This window comes from Alosa sapidissima, chromosome 5, assembly GCF_018492685.1.
Source record: "Alosa sapidissima isolate fAloSap1 chromosome 5, fAloSap1.pri, whole genome shotgun sequence".
Classification (NCBI taxonomy): Eukaryota; Metazoa; Chordata; class Actinopteri; order Clupeiformes; family Clupeidae; genus Alosa; species Alosa sapidissima.
Genome location: NC_055961.1, coordinates 4,310,269 through 4,319,662, shown reverse-complemented (window position 1 = coordinate 4,319,662; position 9,394 = coordinate 4,310,269). Strand labels below are relative to the sequence as shown.

Genomic DNA, 9,394 nt, shown 5'->3' with positions numbered 1-9,394 from the left:
TAGGGATTATCAATGCGTCCACTTCGCTCCCGAATATACTGCTCGCGCAAAAAGGGGAAAAAGTCAACTCTACACAGAGAGCCAACTGCAGAGGACGGCTTTTGAGAAGAACAGGGATTTCATTTGCTTGTGTTCAGCTATTTGGCTGTTTCATGTTGTTTTGGGTTTTCTTTTTTCTTCTGTCTTCCGAGTTGTGGTTCTCTCAATGCGCTCGTTTGTGGTTCTCTCAATGCGCTCGTTTGTGGTTGTCTGAATGCGCTCGTTTGTGGTTCTCTCAATGCGCTCGTTTGTGGTTCTCTCAATGCGCTCGTTTGTGGTTGTCTGAATGCGCTTGTTTGTGGTTGTCTCAATGCGCTCGTTTGTGGTTCTCTCAATGCGCTCGTTTGTGGTTCTCGTTTGTGGTTCTCTCAATGCGCTCGTTTGTGGGCTACTGCTTTGCTTCAGATTTCCAGAATTCAAACTCTCTATAATGGTGTAGAGGTCAAAAATATAACTGGAAACATAATAATGCAACAGTCCACAAGCACAGAATTGCGTAGTTACTCTCCCTCCCAGCTATAGCCCTCATTATGCTGCTGTCATGGCGATAGAACATTCTCCAGGCCATTCTGCTCTTAGTGCTGACAGTGAATACAGTTTTCTGCTGTAATTCACTCAGCAGAGTATCAGACACAGCCTGCTGGTGCATATGGACTCAACAGACTGAGAATATGGTTACGTCAGACTCGAATATGCGTTATAAAATAATGAGCTGAAACACATACATTGACCTCTTGCTGTCCAGACCTTGCAGCAGGTTCCAGGGAGGGATTTGCACCTGGCAGCTGACCAAGGTTGATACCAAGAGCTCTGAGAAGTTCTCAAAATCTACAGTGTTCATGTAGGTCAAGGCACCTCTACAGATATGTTTATTTATTTATTTACTGTAACCTTTATTTTACCAGGAAGGTCCCATTGAGATACAGCAGTGGTCCCCAAACTGGCCCCCCAAAACATGTCTGTGGTATATAGTATCCGGCCCGCATGGGAGTACGACATCGTCAAACTATAACTTCCGTAATTTCCCCCATTCATTCTCTATGGCGAGTCTTAACAGTACACATGTAATACTCTTTTTGTCCACTGGTGGTTGTTTTGGCGCTGTTTTGCGTTTGCCATCGAAAACGGAATGAAACGTAGGCCTACCTGCAAACAATGCAACAACAAAACAAACTGCATTAGTGCTCAAAGTATTCTAGAAGTGTATCAATTAATTTTTAATAACTAACTAAGTCAAGTCATATTTCTGGGACTTTCTGGGATAATAATTTCTAATTTGTTCAAATGTTCATACAAATTCACAAGTTCTCATCAGGTGAGTGAAAGTGGTCATTTCAGATGTTTTTGCCTGCACTTCATAAAACTCTCATAGTTTGAGAACTTCAAATTATTTGTAGGATATTGCTTGTTCACAACTTGAGCTGTGTATGCAAATACACAGAGTTCAGAGTTCACACATTTTGGATAAAATACACTTTTGGGACTCCCTGCTAATACTTTTGGGAATGTTAAAGTCTTTTTATTAGTATTATTTCATTTGAGCTACATTTTACACTGATATGGCATGATGGCAATATAAACACAGCTAATAATGGTATTAAATTGCAGTAGCCTATGATTAAATGTAATGGAATATTCAACTAAGGTAGACTGCTGTTGTTCACAGCGCTAAGCTATTTATGTTTACTAATATACTCCGAATCTCTGGCCCTCTCTTAGAGCCAGGCATAGTGAGCTGGCCCTCGGAAGAAAAAGTTTGGGGACCACTGAGATACAGTGTCTCTTCTGTCAGGGATACATGTAGTGTATTCAGTAAGGCTCACAATAGACAGCATATGGATAAGCAATCAAACATGAACTCATGCTTTTCTTTGATATTTGCAAAAATCCTCTCGATAATCATGCATGGCTAGTTGACAACCCTTGGCCATATACAGTAGGGGAAATAAGTATTGAACAGTTCTGGAAGTTAACTAAAGATCAGGATTCACAGAAGGGACCCCTGGAATCTTCAAGATTTAAAGACTCTGTTTAGAAGAATGGGCCAAAATCACACCTGAATACTGTGACTGATTAGTTTCGTCATACATGAAATGTCTTGAAGCTGTCATTACAAATAAAGGCTTTTCCACAAAGTATTTAAAATTTCAGTTAGCACGTTCAACACTCTTTTCCTGTGCCATTCCTCTTCATCACACATACCTTTACTTACGGACTTTAATGTTTGGATTCTTTATATATGGGTGGATAATCTGAGTTAATACTAATGTCTGGTGAAAATTTCATTTGACTGGAAGTATACATACTGCATTTTTTTTTTTTTTGACACGTTCAATACATCTCCACTCTGTGTATGGCTGTAGATAGTGTACTGATTGATTTATTCATGTTGATGTATGACCATCTTCCATTTGAAAAGAAACAGTCTCTGCTCCATAGGATTGTCTTCACCAGGACTGATAACTATGAAGATAACGGTAACTATAACAATATACTTAATATATGACAAACAATAAGGAAAGTCTCTCTCTGATGCTGATGAATGTGATGTCTATATGTAGTTATCATTCCTGGTGTGGACACCCTTATCTGAACGATCTGAATGGCATGGCATCTTGAAACAAACATGTTTACATACAGAATACTTAACAGAGACCTTGTTAGGGGGCACCTACAGCGTCACATGTCAAAAAGCCCCATTTAGAGTCTGGACATCACTCTCCAGCTCCTGGCCACAAGGGGCAGGAGTGGGACGATCAGTCTGCCTCCATGGTAGAGTCTGCTGCACGAGTGACAAGGGAGCTGACATGAGTGGGTTTGCTGAGACAAGACCACCGGTGGGTGGGACACGTCACCAGGACACCGGAGTCAACTCAGCTCAGACAGCAACACTGCGGAAACTGACAATGAGAGAGAGAGAGAGAGAGAGATGGGAGGGAGAGAGAGAGGGGAGAGGGAGGGTACTAGAAAAGGAAATAGAGAGACAGAGATTGAGATGCCCCCCACAGACACTCACTCACACATTCACACACACACACACACACACACACACACACAGAATGCAGTTTGAGAAACAGATACAGAGAGGCAGAGGGACTGAGAGAGACATTGACAGAGAGAGAGTGAGAGATAGAGGAGATATGAGAGAGAAAGAGAGATAGAGGGAGATATGAGACAGACAGAAAGAGAGAGTGAGAGATAGAAAGAAAGAGGCTGAGGGCAACAGAGATAACTGTTGTGAGACAGAGATTGACAGAGTATGACTCAGACGGAAAGAGAGAGAGAGAGATGCAGGCTGAAAGAGATAGAGCTAGAGAAAGATGATTGAAAGACATTTCGTGGACCGATTCTCTCCATCCCTCAAGTTCTTTAGAGGAATTCAGCTTAATCCAGAGCATTTCTGTTTCATAATGTGCTCTCCTTTGAGCATGTGAGTTTCTCAGAGGATTAAAACATTATGACATATTTTTTAATTAATGCGGTATTTAGACTTGCAAAATGGCTCTGATCCACTCAGAGGAAGTCAATTAATTTGGACTTCCACAAAAGCAGACAGAGAGACTCAAATCTCCCCCACCCCCCAGAGAGCCTCTCAGGTCTTCTCTCTCATATTTGAACCTCACTTCCCTCCTATTTCCATTTAGCAGTTTACCCCATTCATGTTACTTCAGTAAACAGTAGTATAGTGTCAGAGAAGAGGACTGAAGGCCTAGAAACTGGGAACTCGTCATTTGAACGAGTTTTTTTTGTCATTTTTTTATATGGTTAAAGGTGTTGTGTGGCTGTGTTCAAGACAGCTCCAATCTTAAGAAATCCTCCATAGCTCCTTTGAAGGTGATGTGTGTAGAATACTGAAGCATCAGAGTTGTGTTGAACATGCTGTTACATTCATGGTGGTGCCCCTCCATTGTATTGCATTGCACTATACAGTGCTGCATGGTACAAAGTGGTATTACAAGAAAGCGCCTGGCGCATGACAACTCAAGTGGATATAGTGGATATAGTGGTGGATATAGTGGTAGATATAGTGGTGGATATAGTGGATATAGTGGTGGATATCTGGATGTAGTGGATATAGTGGATATAGTGGTGGATATAGTGGATATAGTGCTGTGGTATAGGCAACATGATGTCAAAACAGTTTCTTCACATTTTACTGCTATTTCAGGTAAGTTTTTGAATTACCTGAACACAATACACAGTTTTAATGTCCTATGACATTATTATGTCCTGTGTGTGGACATAATAATGTCATAGGACATTGAATGATTTCCTTCCTTAGGCCTCGTCTCTCTGAACGTGTGGACTATTCCCCCAGCTCTGTGAGGCCTGGGCATCTGCAGTCCTCTTCTGAACGTGTGCAGTCTGCTTCCCCCAGATCTGTGCGCGCTGTCTGAAGTCCCAGTGTTTGGTCCAGCCGTGTGATCGTGGAGAGTAATTGGGGGCAGCTACAGCAAATCTCTTGAAAGGGATGAGAGAGAGGGAGGCAGGCAGCACAACACCCCCCACCTACACACACACACACTCAGAACAACAACCCCTCCACACACACACACACACTCAGCACAACACCCCCCCCCCCACCCTCCAACACACACACACTCAGCACAACTCCCCCCCCCCCTCCAACACACATACACACTCAAAACAACAACCCCCCCCCCCCCCACACACACACACACACACACTCAGCACAACACACCGCCCCCCACCCTCCAACACACACACACTCAGCACAACTCCCCCCCCCCCCTCCAACACACATACACACTCAAAACAACAACCCCCCCCCCCCCCCCCCCCCCCCCCCCCCACACACACACACACACCCTCCAGAGCCCACACACCCACACTTATTAATGCTTTAACCTCCAACCTTGCTGGGGCCAAGAACCCAACACCCCCACAGACACACACACTCATACACACCCCTCTCTCTCTCTCTGTTTACCCCTCCCCCACTCTCTCTCTCTCTCTCTCTCTCTCTGTTTACCCCTCCCCCACTCTCTCTCTCTCTCTCTCTCTCTCTCTCTCTCTCTCTCTCTCTCTCTCTGTTTACCCCTCCCCCACTCTCTCTCTCTCTCTCTCTCTCTCTCTCTCTCTCTCTCTCTCTCTCTCTCTCTCTCTGTCTCTCTCTATTTCTCTCTCTTGTTTACACAACATGGAATTTTCCATCGAATTACTTTTGGTGACACGCACCTCCTCCTCCTCATCTTCCTTTCTGCTTTGCATCCCGAGCTGTCTGTCCTTGAGTAGTTAGCTAATTAGTTTCTCTGCAATTACCTGCCTGGCTGCCTAGGGCTGCTCCGCACATCTCTCCCCTCTCCCGCAAAAGCCAATATGGCCGCAGGCAGGAAATCGCTTGTGTGATATGCTCTTCTCCATCATTTTCCCTTTCATGTGATTGGCTGTCATCTCGCCGCGGCACGCCCGAGACAAAGCGCAGCCAATGCAGATCTGAGAGCAGAACGCGTGGCATTCTGGGAAATGGGCACATGACGTAGCCATGTGTGTTTTTTCCTCGGTGGGGTGTGTGTGTGACGGATGGCGCTACCCCAGCCACTGCTCTGTTTGTCGTCGTGGAAAGGGGTCACCATCTGTGGATGAGCCAAGGCCAACTCACTTACCTAACTTATTCATCACGACGCGTCTGCATTGGCAAACGCCTTTTCATGCTGTCAGCTACGCCAGACAAACAGTCTGGTCTTTTCATGTAGTCTTCACACAAAGACTTCAATGCACTAACTTGTAGAATGTTTTGTTTTTGCTCAAAAATCCATCTTCCAATTTGCTTTGAGAGCACACCTTGTTTGCACGATTCAAGGTTATTTCAGCTTGGTAGACTTTAACTTAACAGCTTTATAAGAGAGAACGCCGTTTGGTCATAACTGCCGTAAACTAAGACTGAACTTAATAAGTTCAGTCTTTGTTCACAGCAGTTATGAAGAGACTGTGTGTTCTAAGGTCAACGAGGGATAGCATGCTCTCCGCTGGTTTTGTCTTTACCATAGCAGCAGATCATAAACATCTCCTCTTCCTGTTGCCTTAAAAGTGTCCAAACATAAGTTGTTTCCTGCCTGCCGTAATAACTCCATAATTCTATAATATGTTGTGATCCTCTTCAGTCATTTAAAGTCAAAGTCTGCTTTATTGTCAATTTCTTCACATGTCAAGACATACAAAGAGATCGAAATTGCATTTCCTACTATCCCACGGTGGAGACGAGACATATTTTACCAATTAGGTCCACAGACAAACATAACATTCAAGTAAACAATATAAAAAGTAAAAATAAGAAGGCACATTCGAGGGCCTTAGGCATGAATGTTTTTATAGGGCAATAAAAATGTAAACAAATTTATCGGAAATGATACTAACAATATGCATGTGTTGTGTTGCTCTGCTCAACATTATATCGTAGCTTCAGGTTTAATAGATTGATGCAAATCTGAAAGCACAGCTAATATTTCAACATATACATTTTGTTGCTGTTTTTTCTACTACAAATAATAATAAGATGCCAACACAAATAGACAACAGTCATGATTAGATTAAGAAGTCCATAATGAATTGATGCTTTGTCATATCATCAATATACCTGGCAAGAGAAGGATCCCCCATCAGCCTGCTGCTAGAGGAAAACATGAAGGCTCCCAGTAAAACAGACAGAGGAGATCTAATTACAATCCTGTGACATTAATTAGAACTTAGAACACGTTGCACACATCTTCCACGGACCATTCCAGTGGTTTCAATGGCAATCCAAACATCAGAAATTGGAGAGGAGCCCATGCAGGAAGCCGGGGTCTGTTTGTCAGGGCAAATCCACACTCCACTGGTACCAACAGCATTGATGAGCTTATAACATGCTTATAATGTGATTGTAACACAAGGAATGTGCTTATAACACAAATAATCGGCTTACAACACAAGCAATGTGCTTATAACACAATCAATGTGCTTATTACACAAATAACACAAGTAATGCACTAACAACACAAGTAATGTGCCTATAACATCCACATGAGAGTGTTGTCTAATGATGTGCCTATACCATCCACATGAGAGTGTTGTCTAATGATGTGCCTATACCATCCACATGACAGTGTTGTCTAATGATGTGCCTATACCATCCACATGACGGTGTTGTGTAATGATGTGCCTATAACATCCACATGACGGTGTTGTGTAATGATGTGCTTATAACATCCACATGAGAGTGTTATCTAATGATGTGCCTATACCATCCACATGAGAGTGTTGTCTAATTATGTGCCTATAGCATCCACATGACAGTGTTGTCTAATGATGTGCCTATAACATCCACATGACAGTGTTGTCTGATGATGTGCCTATACCATCCACATGACAGTGTTGTCTATTGATGTGCCTATAACAGTTTATTTGTGTGTCATACAGCCCTAATGTACTCCCCTGCACTCAACAGAAACTTGAAAGACTTTACCCACACTGTAGGCCTGTGTCCTGCAGATACTTAGGGAAGAGAACAGACTAATATAAAGTTAATTTTATGGAGGGTGAGTTTATGGAGGGTATTCAAGTTTATATGAGTGATCATATAACTTACATCTTTTTTACATAAAAACATCTGCAATTTCCAATGCAAGTTCAATACTCACTCATGTCAAGCATGAAATTACATATGGAAATCACATCAAATAACTCTATTTCATGCTGATATGACATTGAAAAGCTATCAACTTTGCTGCAAACAAAATGATCTGCATTTCTATTTGGAGTTATTCATTTTCAGATTATTCATTTACACATAACTAAAGTAAACCAAAGGCTCCTACTCTTTCTTGAACTATAATGAGACACACCATACGTTTGATGTATTAGTCAGGTAAGGGCCTATGTTAGGATAAATAAATGGTTAAATTTGTAATGTTACCGGGGAAACATTTCCAAGAGCTGCCTGTAGAAGCCATTCAGTTGTGTGAGTGAGGAAATGTCTCTGAGAGCTGCCTGTAGAAGCCATTCAGTTGTGTGAGTGAGGAAATTTCTCTGAGAGCTGCCTGTAGAAGCCATTCAGCTGTGTGAGTGAGGAAATGTCTCTGAGAGCTGCCTGTAGAAGCCATTCAGCTGGCGGTGGTTCAGTTCAGACTGTGCCCTTTATAGATGCTGGTCTCAGGGACGGCAGGTGCTGTGGGATGGTGGGAAGGCTCTTTTTGTTGCACATGCAGCTCAGCCTTGGCCAGCGCAGGTTTATTATCGGAGGAGCGCTGTAGCCCATGTCTGCTAATGCTGCGCAGGTTTATTATCGGAGGAGCGCTGTAGCTTATGTCTGCTAATGCTGCGCACAATGCAGCTCATTATTTTATTTAATCAGGTGATTATATTTTTAATGGACAGCGCTGTTAAACTGCTCCAGCACTAGTCAATTAAGATGACGAATCTGCCAGCTCTCTCCACCCCTCTATCTGTCTTTCTCTCCATCTCTCTTGTTCCATCCCTCATTCTCTCTCTCCATTACTCTATCTCTCTTTCTCTCTCTCTCCCTCCATCTCTCTCTCTCACTCTGTCTAGGACATATGGGATGCACATGCTGGAAAGCCCTTGAGAGGAGAGAGAATGCAGACAGTGCCGGGCTCAGCTTGGTCATTATCACACAAGTGTGTGAGAGTGAAATGTGTGTGTGTGTGTGTGTGTGTGTGTGTGTGTGTGTGTGTGAATAAAATGTGTCTGTGAGATGAAGTGTATGTGAGTGATGAAAGTCTAAACATGGTTCCACTCTCCTCTGTCCTGCAACATCTCTCCCCAAAACAGCCAATTACTCAGCCATGCCAGAGACCAGAGAGCAGGAGGTATGAGGAGAAACAAGGAAGAGGTCAGTGTGTGTGTGTTCATGCATATGTGTGTGTGTGTGTGCGTGTGTGTGTAGGTTCCTCATGTCCAAGAAATGTCGTCCATCTCCTCATAAATCAGTGCACACACTCACACACACACACACACACACACACACACACATCATAGTCTACTCTCCATATTGTCCGACTCGCTCCTGCCACGATGAGTCCCTCACATGTATCGCTTCTTGGCCTTTTGGCTAAGATCAAGTCTGTTCTTATCAGTTTAATATCTTATACGTCCTCTACCCGAGGACCATATATTAATCTACCTGAATTTCCCCATGGGGATCAATAAAGTATCTATCTATCTATCTATCTATCTATCTATCTATCTCTATCTATCTTCTAGAACTTTACGCTTTACGCCGTCAGCAGTTGACCTCTCGTTGAGCCAACAGAAGGAGTGCTGTGATTGGTTGGTCACTGGCTTGAGCAATCATGAGCTGGGGCCAGTGGATAGCCCTATCAGGCTGGGGCCAGTG

At 43.2% G+C, this 9,394-nt stretch overlaps 1 pseudogene; it reads left to right on the top strand.

Moving 5' to 3' along the window:
* Positions 1 to 9,089: 9,089 nt before the first annotated feature.
* LOC121710178 lies at positions 9,090 to 9,191 on the top strand (annotated as a pseudogene).
* The last annotated feature ends 203 nt before the right edge of the window (positions 9,192 to 9,394 follow it).